The sequence below is a fragment of the Barbatula barbatula genome, assembly GCF_947034865.1.
Source record: "Barbatula barbatula genome assembly, chromosome: 16".
NCBI lineage: Eukaryota > Metazoa > Chordata > Actinopteri > Cypriniformes > Nemacheilidae > Barbatula > Barbatula barbatula.
Window position 1 is genome coordinate 1,307,643 of NC_136779.1, and position 12,672 is coordinate 1,320,314.

The following is a 12,672-nucleotide window of genomic DNA, read 5'->3' on the forward strand; positions in this document are numbered from 1 at the left end:
CAAACAGAAAACAACAAATATAAAAAAGGGAAGAAAATTAAGATTCAAATCATTCTTAGAAAATTATAAGAAGAATTTACAACCCCATAGGGATAAAGAAATATGTCTGTGAATGCACTAAATATATGAACTGCATATACAATATACAGAGTGTAATATTGCTTCATGTGATGTTAAATAATGAAACACCCGTCTTTATATTGTGCTGGTTGATATTTTGGGAATATAATAGATTGTATGAGTTTATAAGTGAGTAATATCAACATTGAAGCTTGAGACTCTAAAAACCAGCGAGAGCTTTGAAAACACAAACCATCTGTCTCTGATTTCACAGCCTTGTCTCAATTATGTTTCAATTTTTGTAGCAACGACTTGAAATGAAATCCCAAGTTTAGCATTATTTCCCTGTTTGCTTTACGTTAGTTTCATAAACCTCATTAAAAAACGGATTATTGTATACATAGATTATAAACTACATTAGGCTTTTGGTGAATCCGTCAGTCTTGTTCACCCGTCTCTGATTTGGAGTCCAACGTAAATCTAAAATCCATTGTATGTTAGTCCAAGTCCTTTAGTTTTGTGAATCAAAGTCATTCTCACAAAAGCTGGACCATTCCTGTCAAATACACCTGACGTTGACTATTTCTGTCTCTTGTGTTAGTAACTGGTCTGGTTTTGTCTGACTGATTCCACACCAAGAGAAAAGTCTGTGTTGCTCTGTCAGCAGGACAGAAATCTATCTGGCGGATGCAGTGACGTATCAGACAGAGCAGCCGAGCAGAAATGGCCCTCATTTGTTTCTGTAGCTGATCTAATGGCAGCTCGTGTTCACCGACTGTTGACAAACTGGTTCTTATCATATACTGTATATTGTGTTCGTAATGAACTAATGTGTTTTAGGGTTTTAATGGACACATTGGTTTTTATAAGCTTTGCTATTAAACCTAGTATGCTGCCTACCTAGTGTCCTGCGTGCACTCCTGACACATGTTTTCACAGGTGTTTAACAGGAGTCAGACCTTTACAGATGGTGCTTTCATTAATATGATCTCACCTGGTTTGTGATCGGCACAACACCTCTGAATCTGTGAGCTCGGGGAAGATTTCTCAGGGATCTCTCTGTATCTGTATGTATCTTTTACCATTTTGTATAATAACATGTTGTACTTTTTTGAGCTCATAATTGTCCTATAAAGGACCTATAGTGTACCTTTTAAGGTAAAGTTAAACGTACCTTTTAACTAACACACAAGGTACAGTAAAAGATACATTTTTGTAGTTTTTCCTGAAAGTTTAGGATGTGCATTGGTATTATTGTCCTGTTAGAAATAGAAATAAATATTGAACACTAATGAAATAATTGTGTATATATCGTGAATTATTTGTTTCGTTTAGTAATTTGTTTTATTTGAATTTAATTCATAATGATGCTATAATTTATATTTAATAAATATAAAAACCAAATATTTATACAATAATTGATTTATATATTTATAAAAAATTTTTTTGCAACTATTATGTTTTTGAAACAGTTGGGCAGTTAAAATAAATGTAATTACAATTAAATGTGTTTAACTGTTTTTTGTATTTATATAATCTTTTTATTTATTTACATTTTATTGAGAAGTTACAGAGATCAGACTTCCGGTCATCTGTCATGACTCATTATATGTGGAGTCGATTTGCATAATGCAAACAGAAATCAAATTATATTGACATAATGTATTTGATTAGACTTGTTATTGGCTTTGATTGACATTGATTTAGTAAACAGGTTGATTTAAGGTTAATAGTGTCTGTCACCCAGCAGGAGAGCATCAGGATATTTGTTATCCTCTCGCTGCTGTATGTGCAACATTCCCTAAAATCTGAGTGTCCAACCCAAATAAACACCTTTTATCACTAGCTTAATAGTGCAAATATTTTCTATAGGTGAGATTGGTTTCTCTGGTCATCTTCTGGCCTGTCTGTGTATTTTATTGAACACACCTGTAGAAATATTACATTGACCTTTAAATGCACAATATGTTATTAAGAACGTTTCCCCCCATCCTCATAAAACGTGTGTTTTCAACAAAATAATTTCATTCCATTGACCAGGCGCGTGCACACAGACGCATTAATTCATGATAATTGTAGAAGCGCAAATAAAGAAGGGCTAATGGTCAGCGTGATTATCAGTTTCCCTCCGGAACGGTCTACATTTCTAAACGGGAAGTTTCTCATTCCAGCGCTGTTGACTGGGACGTCCAGTTAAGTATAAATTAGCCCGTCCTTCACTTGCAAAACACAGGGAGAAATCATTGAAGCAAATGAGACTATTAACATTGTAAAGAGAGTTTACATTGAGGATCAATAGAGGCTGGTCTTCTTTAAAGGACCCTGCTGTGTCCTAAAGTCTAAAGAGAGAGATTATGAGTCCGTTCATTCATTACGCGCAGATGGACCGATAATTATCGACACCATCCGCACTGATAATTAACCTACAGCCACAGCTTTTAGTTTATGTATTTATTTATTTGTTTATTCATTGGGCATGCTTTAATGTCCTTGTTTTTCTCAAGATAATGAATAATTATATTTCTATACTGCGTTAAAAGTAGAACGATACAATGTTACACGTACAAAAACATGGTAATGAGTTTATGAGAAAGAAGTGCGAGATGGGACAAGAAAATGAAAGGTGTCTTATGTCAACATCAATGGAGTGCAAATTGAAAAGTCTCATCTGCGTCTCAAACATTTCTCCTGAGAAAAAGAGTCAGATATTTCACAAATCTCTCTTTTTTAGAGTTTGAGGAGAGATGTCAACAATGTGTCAAGTCTGCATTTAAAACTCAATGCAATTGATGATCTCAATATGAACTCAAACATTTCTCATCATTTGATACAAATCCAGATTCTTTTAATAATACATTCCGTTTACACCTCCAGACTCTTCATGTGATTTAACTGTTTCACTCTCATTTGTTTCTCATTTTATATTATATATATAGAGAGAGAGAAACATCCGAGACTAAGTTGAAACTGAGATGAGCCATTAAAGAGTTCAATCTGAGCAAGAACATTTTTCGAGATCGTCAGAGATCTTTATGACACTATGTGTTCTGCAGTTTTTTCAGTAATCCACTTCATTTAAGAAACATTATTTGTCGTTGTGTTTTGTTATTTAGACCACGTGTTGTCACCTTGTTAAGACAAATCACATTTCAACAAAGGAAAAGCTGGCGTGGCAGTGTGTGTGTGTGGGGGGGAATTAAATAAATAAATAAATTATGTTTCATTATCTCGTGCTATTCTCCGTGCCACCCTGTCCACACAGCTCAACTGCTAATCACAACGAACGCTGCCTCCGTCCGCCCGCCGCAATAATGCCTCTAAATGGGAATAAAATGGCTTTTCACTTGCATTTGTTGTTATGCAAAGGCACTAACCCTAAAGTGACCGCGGTCGTGGGGGGTGTTCGGGGTAGTTGTGAGGAGGGTGGGGGTTTGACCAAATGCTAAATGAGAAAATAAGAGCCGTCTGTTCTCCATATGGCCGTATTGTGTTGATAATGCTGCACGCTTCAGGCCCGCAGCTAAAGAATCAACTGCTGCTTCCATTCACACACACACACACGCATGCACAATATGCTCCAGTCATATACATATATGCACAGACACTCGTGTTCATCTGTATGACATCATGGTTTTTTACAATATAGTGGATCAGCAGGCTTTCAGAAGTCATTTTTTGTGATAATGTATACATATTTCTGTCTCTTTCATAGCTCAGCAGATTTTAAGGAGCTCACACTTGCGGTTCATCTCAGTCTCAGATGTTTCTCTTAAAATTTTTCAGAGAAATAAAAAGATAAACAAGTGAGATGTAATTGTTGAAACGCAAGAATATGGATGTACGGATGTTTGAGTTTATATTGAGATCTTCAATAATATTTGTCTCCGCCTCAGTCTGATGCATAACACACACTTATCTAAAAACAATTCGAAGTCGTCATCTGATTGGTTGAATTAACAGGATTTCCGGGAGACACGCGTGCCGCGTTTATTAACGGTCCGCCTGGAAACAACACAAAGCCGTCTGATCTAAGAACCTGTCGTGTTAACATCGATTGCTGTGAAGAACTATTTGCATTCGACTAAACGCTAGAAAAGAAATTGAGCGCAGCACTTTTAGTATATTTCTTATAAAAAGTATCTAAAACAAAGATGAGACTTCAGTAAAAGTTTCCTTTTGCTCTCCATTACAACCAATGTTTGTAAATGCAAAGGTATAAGTTACTTCATTAATAAGTGAGTCATTCATTTACAAGCCTGGGGAATTCTGTTAAAATGTCAACCTTACCGTGACAAAACAAAAGTTTTAAAACGTTTTTTACTATGCTAACAGCACAGATATCAACATTTGGTGGTTCGAATACCCATTTGAGATCTCTCTTCAAGTTTTTAAAGCATTTGTTTTATTTTCAATGCATGATTTTTCACAGTCGGGAAAGAGACATTTTTTTCAGGATTGTCACATCCAGAAGCGTACATATTCCTCATAAATGGACACATTACAATTTTTTAATGAAGTAACTAGTTAATGTTCTATAAAGAGGCATCCCGTCTCTATTTGTTGGGTATTGTTGCTTCAGGATTTTAATTCACAGAAATCCCACAAAATTTTGCCGTCTCCTGTCCTTTTTTGTCACATCCATAGCGCCTGTTTATTTGCCTTTTTAAATATTTTCTTTCATAGACTGACATTTTTCTGATGTTTAGACTCTATTAACAAGGGTTTAGTATAATATAAACAAGATGGTTCAAGATATTCGTAACAAATACATTCTATGAGCATTTTTATGTCACGTCAATAACGCTAAATGTCACATCCATAACGCTGGAATTGCCCAGCCTGTTTTGGCGGAAATTGACTGTTTATATGAGAGAAAAAACGAACCCTCTCTCTTTCTCTCGACAGGTATTGGTTTAGCTTTTGTTGATAAAAGTAACATGGTTTTAGCACCTATTGCATTATTGCTCTTACATGACACATCGCTTTATTGCTCCCTGAACTCTTTGTAAGTCGCTTTGGATAAAAGCATCTGCAAAAGACTAAATGACTAAACGTTATATGTTTGTATGAAGTTAACTTAAACGAGTGGCGCGGTTTTCTTATAAATGTAATATTGTACAATATAAAACACAGTCATCTATGAAAAAGGGAATAGACAGAAATGTGTTTAGTATTTTTGAAGCGGAATGCTTTTAAAGAATATGTGCAAAATAAATATATCATTGCTAAAAAGTTAATTAGTAAATGTACAGAATGATAACATTAACATTTTCAGTAAGCTGTTTACAGAAACTCTTCTTCTTCTGTGTCAAGTATGGAGAGTAAATAGTTTGGAGTCGTCTGGCTGTAAACCGAGGGCCCGGCAGCGCTGAGGGGTCACCTGGTCAATGAATATGAAGGTGCTTCCTATTACAACTCTGTCAAAGACAAATAACAAAGGAGGGCTAAATGAAATGCTACATTGCACCAGTTTGTGGAGGACAAGAGACATTTTCAGCTTGGCTGATCGCGCACTCGCCTCATGGCGGACCCGGGAAAACCACTTTGTTTGACCCTAAGGAGTGAGAATTGACAAAGTAAGCCGGGAGCATTTGTTTCATCTGCTAAGTCAAAGATTGAAAATGATTTCCCAACGTGCCGTCTGAGGATCCCGTGAAAGGGGTCATCAATTATTTCCTCCAATGTGTCGGAGAGCTGGAGCTGTTGTACTGCAGGGGATCGCAGTGATACTGAAAGCTTTACCTTATTGAAGAAACACGGGGAAAAGTCACAGGCGTGAAGTTTTATCTCATTGTTTTCTTTGACACGATTGGGGTTTTTTACATTTATAGGGCCAATTGTTTTCCGTGATGCGCAAAACGTGGACGGAATCGCGGAATCCAGGGATTAAAATAAGAATTAATTTGATCAAAAATACATAACGGCTCAGGGTCTTGCCAATGTATAACTTCTTAATCTGAAAATATCACTGAAAAGCTTATAAAATTCAATTTGTGCTTTAAATAACATCGATAGTGATTCAGATTCAGCGGTTTAAATATGTAATCTGCTTGTTCTGCGTGTCTCTGTCTGAAGGAATGATTCGAGTGGCGCTGCATGACACTTCTGTATTCAGCATCCCACTATATGGGGATGCGAACACATCTCGGTGCTCTTCGCTGCTCTTTACTTAATGAACATTTCACCGTTTCATTTGAGTGAAACTACTGTCAAACATGCACTAAAAATCTCTTTACGACAACACGTCAAAATAAAAGCCAGGTTAATTTAAATTAACTGTGACATGAAGAAAACAATAGAATATTAAATGATTTCCTTTGTTAATGAATAATCGTTCATTCAAGTAGGTGTAAAAGAACGACCAAAGGAAAACAGAAAATGCACTGGAGAGATGCTTGTTTATGTTTACGTAGTTGCGCATTACGCCATATTTTTATGGATTTTTTTCAAAATCAGTGTAGTATTTATCAATCTAAAAATAAATAATGCTTAATAGCACTAAAAGTGGTTCTTGGTTTGTAATGATAGAAAAACCGCTTTAAGTGCTATAAAGAACCATATCTTGGTGTCATCATTTGTTTCTCATTTGACTGTATTTTTCAATTTTAGGGAAACATCTGAGACAAAGGTGAAACACAAGTGAGAACTCCATCAAATCTCCTAAGAGCAGCGTCTGAGCAAAAACGTTTTCTCTGCACAGGTTGATGTTTTCGCTGAGTGTGAAGAGTCCGATCTAACTGCTGTTTCTCTGAATAAATGGGATTTTAAATTAAAGCTCTTTTTTTCTGTGTAGGAAGCTAATTTGTGGATCTCAGACTCGGTGGCCCGGCCTGGCAGTGATTTATTGCCTGCTCCGGACACAAATTGACTTGTATGCAAGAAATGTAAATGGAAGTTGGACATTTGATGGAGAAGCTTGTTCTTCTGCATTAATGTTTTAAATGAACCACGGAAAGTTGTGCAGAAGTTAAACATCGCCCGACCTCTTTTCAGCCCCAAACATCAGATAAATCATAAGTCAATTTATTAAACAAACAGTCATATTGCTCCAGATGTACAAGGACCAATGAGTTTGATGAAGAGGTTTCATTTTGGGAGATCAACCTGTGAAATTAGCCCTGGAAAAGAGAAAATGTGTAAACTGATTTATGGAAGATGTGATGTTTTCACAAAACTCCAACATTACAGCATAACATAGCATAACACAATTCACAAAACACTAAATAAAGAAGGTGAGCAGAGCCGACTAATTCATTGCATCAATATTTATAATAAACACAAATAATAAGCACCTTTTCATACTAAATATGTTCAAAAAATGACTCGGAATTGCAAATATTTGTACTCCTTATCTGTCACTGGCTCATTCACATGTTTCGTCAGAAGTCATAATTGGTATAAAGTCATGTGCATTAACTCAGAGATTATACAGTAGTGTGTTTTACGTGGGGATTGAATGGATCCTGCTGTGAGAAGAGCAGTCAGTGGGGTATAAACCCTCTCAAACGCCCCTCGTTTCCCTCTGGACCCTCATTAAATGTTATTCCATCAATACACAGACACTTCACAAGCTGCTGCTTTTGTAATGTTATGGTGTTTGGGGCTCTTGAGCTTTTGTGTCGTTCTCCGCTGGTGTTTGAAATGCTCAGCAGGGCTGTTTGATCGCATTGATGTGTTCAGAATGAGAAGACATTTTATACCAAATCTTCATTTAAAAGAAAATGAATGGCTTAAAGAAAAAATAAGAGTGTCCTGATATGTATTAAGAGCATGTTGTTAAATAAAAATATGTTCTCTGATCCCTGCTGAGTATACGAAAAGACGATTTCTAAATTATTTTCAGTTTTCCTGAATTTAGTGTTTCTAGGTATGTGTTTAGGCAAAATGATCATTTTTGTTGATCTACTAATACTACTTCTCCAGAATTTAAACTGGAGAAACAGGTTAAAACAACGGAAAAGATGGTGTGTATTTTTACAGTACTCAAATACTGCAAAGAAAACAAGTTCATATTCAGTTTTAAGCCATCCAACAGTCATATTTTAACATGTATTCAGGAAAAGTCAAATTCAACAAACACGGGACTGGAATGATCACAAGACATCTAGAAACACTGTTAATATAAAATAAATTTTGAATGCTCTTTAATTGAATTAAAGTTTGTTTGGGGAGAAAAAATTGCTTGTTTGAATACAGACACAGCTGAACTCAGGAATTGAGGCGATCCTGGAGGCAAGACTGTGTCTGAAAGTAAAGGAACCAGCGAGTTATAATGTTTAATTCAATGTTTTATTCAATTTCCCCATAGAGTCGACTTTAAAGTTGAACTTTTAGTATGAATATGTTTACATTTAGAAGATCAAAGTATTCAAAACATACTCTCTTCACTCATACAGATCACCATTCTGCACTACAGCTTCATGACAGAATTAAAAACGATCTGGTGAAGAATCCTTTTAGTAATTAAATTGCGTCAAATCTATAAAGTTAATTCATAACATGCACCATGTATCTCTTTTCTTATTTAAACACTTTGTGAAAGTTTGCTGTGACGCAGGGGAACATTTAGGAAGAAGCGGTGTACTGAATATGCTCAACGGTTGCTCTTTCATTGCTTAGTAGACTTGATGGAGTTCTCTGTAATGTTTCATTTAAGCATCAAACTTTGTCTGAGATCTAGACACAAAAACACTATCGTTGAAAGAGTAAAAGTGTACATCTAAAATAAAGGGGACATCTAAAATTGATGTGTGACCTTATGGAATACTTTTTATTTCAGTATATCTTAAATATCTTCTTAGCCATGTTTAGTGTACTGCATGTGCTCTGTATAATTTGTATGTTTTAGCACATAAACATATACACAAGAGTGCATTAACATTTGTTATTCCCTTGTAACAAAACCAATATGTTTCTCATACTGAAACCAGACCTTCACTAATGCACTGCCGCGGGCCATGAGAAACGCACACACACTTAACAGGCTTGTCCTCGCTGCAATCATTTTCATGTCATTTTGAGGTCTCGTGTTTTGAGCAGACTGTCTAGATGATTCTGGAGACACAGACTGACAGATTTGACATCAAACCGCAAACCCTTTTGAGTAAAGAACACTAAACGCGTCAGAACAGTAAACTTTTTTCTTGTTACATTTTACAATTGCTTTAGTTTCACTTTGAACATTTATCAATGTTGGCATGAAGGACCAGCAGCCGATTACAGCCGTAGCATCGCCAATGTAATGCCTTGACATCAAACATCAAAGAGTCTGTTTTCCTCCTAAGCAAATGCACATTGGTAGCCTCATTAAAAACACCGATGTTACAAAACTCTTTAAATAACAGAACAGAATACTAAACATTTATAAGCCTCCACCTGTTGTAATTCTGATAAATACATTAAGATGTATCAAGCTTTACTTTCAATCCTGTTCACACAAAGCATGCTGGGAATCGCTCTGACGTCATTTGAAGGTATAATTAAATATTTCGCGTTAAGCGACTTCTTATTTTTGTGTCCCTGGAACTCCAAATATCAAAATTATGTTAAACACAGTTAAAAGTTGTAAGATAAATGAGCTTTTTCACAGTTTGCTCGTTTTTAATCAGTAGATAATACTGTTCGGGAATACAGAAGAGACACCCGACTGGAGGCTTCAGGTACAGTACATCGTCCTTTAGTTTAGCCCAAAATCCATTCTTATTCAAACACATACAGGTACATTTAATCAGCTCGTTTCATTGCTCTTGAGTTTTGAATTCTCAGTTTTAGTCTCCAAACAATACTTTGAGAAACAAATGAGACTGTAGATCTTAAATAATACAGATTTTCGATTGCAGACTTGACACATCTGAGCGTCAGAAGCAAACTGAGACTGAAACTCTAATGACGGAGACATTTGTGAGATGTATGACTCTTTCTCAGGAGAAATATCTGATACAAATGAGACTAAAGCAAACCACGTGTCATTCAACCACGTGTTTTTGCTCTAATTTCAATATAAAAGTTCTTGTGCTTTATCGAAAAACATACCAGATTCAACAATCAATACATTTCTCCTGTTGTTTACATTGATGATAAGCGAAACCCAATCCGAGTGAAACCGCTGATGTGTAAAACGTTTTCATCTCAACACACCCCACGACTGCACCAAAACGAACTTTTCCATCCCAACCCCAATAACCGAGTGACTCCCGCTGCGTCTCATATGCACTTTAATGTGCTCTTATTTGAGCGAGACTTTTCAGTCAACAGAAATAAAGCTACAGGGATCTTCCTCGTCTTTTGCACAGGCCCATTGAGATAACCATTAAGCAACACGCGCTCTCGCTGCGTCAGGATCACGGTAATAAGAATAATCCAGAAATAAGTCCTGGAGTTTGGGCCGGTTAATCGCGTGGCTCCTGGAGGGGGCCACATTAACAGTAAGTGAGTATAAGTGACAGAGATTGTCCTAAGTACGATCCCAGCATGAGTCCGGTTTTTGGCTCTAATTCACATCTGAATGAAATAACCCCCGCTAAGATCTCATCAGCGTTATTACCCCCGCGTTTAGCCTGAGTTTATACTGATGTCCGCCAGCAGATGAGTGGGCCTGTAGACCTCAACACTCGTGAGCTCAGTCAAATATCCAAATATCCTCATATTTAGCTCAGTCAAAGATGCGGCCTAATGTTGGTTTTGGGGATTTGGGGAGATTGCTTTAAAAAAAATACTTTTGAAAAAATTACTTGAAAAAAAGAGATGGGATTAGATTTGAGATGTGAATGTTTGTTACTTTTAAGTGTAACAGTGTGTTGAAAGTAGATTTACATATTCATATACAGTGCCCTCAACTATTATTGGCACCCTTGGTAAATATGTGCAAAAAATTGTTTCTCTATTTAGTTTCTTTAAAACAATTTAAAGAGGTTGCAATATTACATAATTTTCTTTCTCTAATACAGCCTGGTCACAATTACTGGCACCCTTGTATTCAAAACTTTCAGCCATCTTTTGCATCTTTTCTTTCAATTTTATTATTTATTTATTTAAAAAAATGTGAATTGAATTGAATTGAATTGAATTGAATTGAATTCTCAATTCAATTCAATTCAATTCAATTCAATTCAATTCAATTCAATTCAATTCAATTCAATTCAATTTAATTTAATTTAATTTAATTTAATTTAATTTAATTGATCCAATTCAATTCCATTCCATTTCAATTTTATTTTTACTGTGAGATTAGCCCTGGAAAAGAGTAAATGTGCAAACTGATTTAAGGAAGATGTGTTGTGCTTTCTGTTCAGTTTTCACAAAACACCAACATAACAGCATTAAAAACAATTCCTTGCACCTTTTCATAATAAACATGTAAAAAAATGAGTCGGAATTGCAAATATTTGAACACAAAAACCTACACTAACCATCTTCTCTCAACAGGTAGCTGTCTAGCTTTTGTTGAAACTAGTATCTTTGTATTAGCACCTATTGTACTGTTGCTCTTTTATGACATATCGCTTATTGTTCCCTGAACTCTTTGTAAGTCGCTTTGGATAAAAGCATCTGCTAAATGACTAAATGTATTTGTACTTCTTATCTGTCACTGGCTCATTCACATGTTTCGTCATAATTGGTAAAAAATCATGTACATTAACTTGTAGCTTTGCTTGTTATTACAAGTAGCAATATATATAAATATTTTTTTGCATCTGTTAAAGTGATTTAGGAACTTTACCTCGTATCCATGGTAAAATCGCTGTAAAATCTCTTATTGCTTTTATTCTAAGACTGCAAGGAGCAAGTTATCACAGGTACATTGAATCTGAGAGCAGTAAGGAATGATCTTCCAAAGACCAGAGAAGATCAAGACTGTGTTTGACCCCGGGCCAGCACAGAAACTCGTCTGTCCTCTCCAGTTTATTTAATTCATTCTTTGATAAAGAAGCCCCTCACGGAGAGCCGCTCAGATAAATTGATCTGTTGGGTCACCTACGGCTCTGACTCCTCACGGCAGGGCAAACGGAGAGCTCGGAGCTCAGTTACCTCACAGCGATATCAATAAAACCCTACAGTACACACCCACTGAGCTGTGTACACATTGAGAGAGAGCCCGAGAGCTCAAATGAAATTGTCGTGCAGAACCGTTGGGCCATGACCGACAAAATGGGGTGTAAATGTTAAATACAGTCAGATATAGCACACAAGCACATTAGACGAGCCGTGTAACAAACACGAATCAACAAACTGTAAACAATAAGAAACCAGTGAAATGATCCTGTCTGCCAGTTTAAATATGTAAAGTTGGACAAGAAGATAAGATGTTTTCGAAAATATATCTTGAATTGAGGTACAGACAGACAGACAGACAGACAGACACTTTTAGTAAAACCAGAAATCAATGATTCAAAGGAATGATGAACGTTTGTCTTAAAGTCAACGTCTTGTAAAAGTTCATATGATGTGACTGTGGCCTTTAGTGGAGTTTTAATGACAGTTCTGGCCTTTAGAAGAACATCATGGTTCTTCATTTGGTTTGTTGCAGCTCAGCAGTACATCTACCGTTAATGAAGTTTTAATATCCTTAATGACAGCAAAAGAATGATGTAATTAAGGACGGCAAGTTTGGAA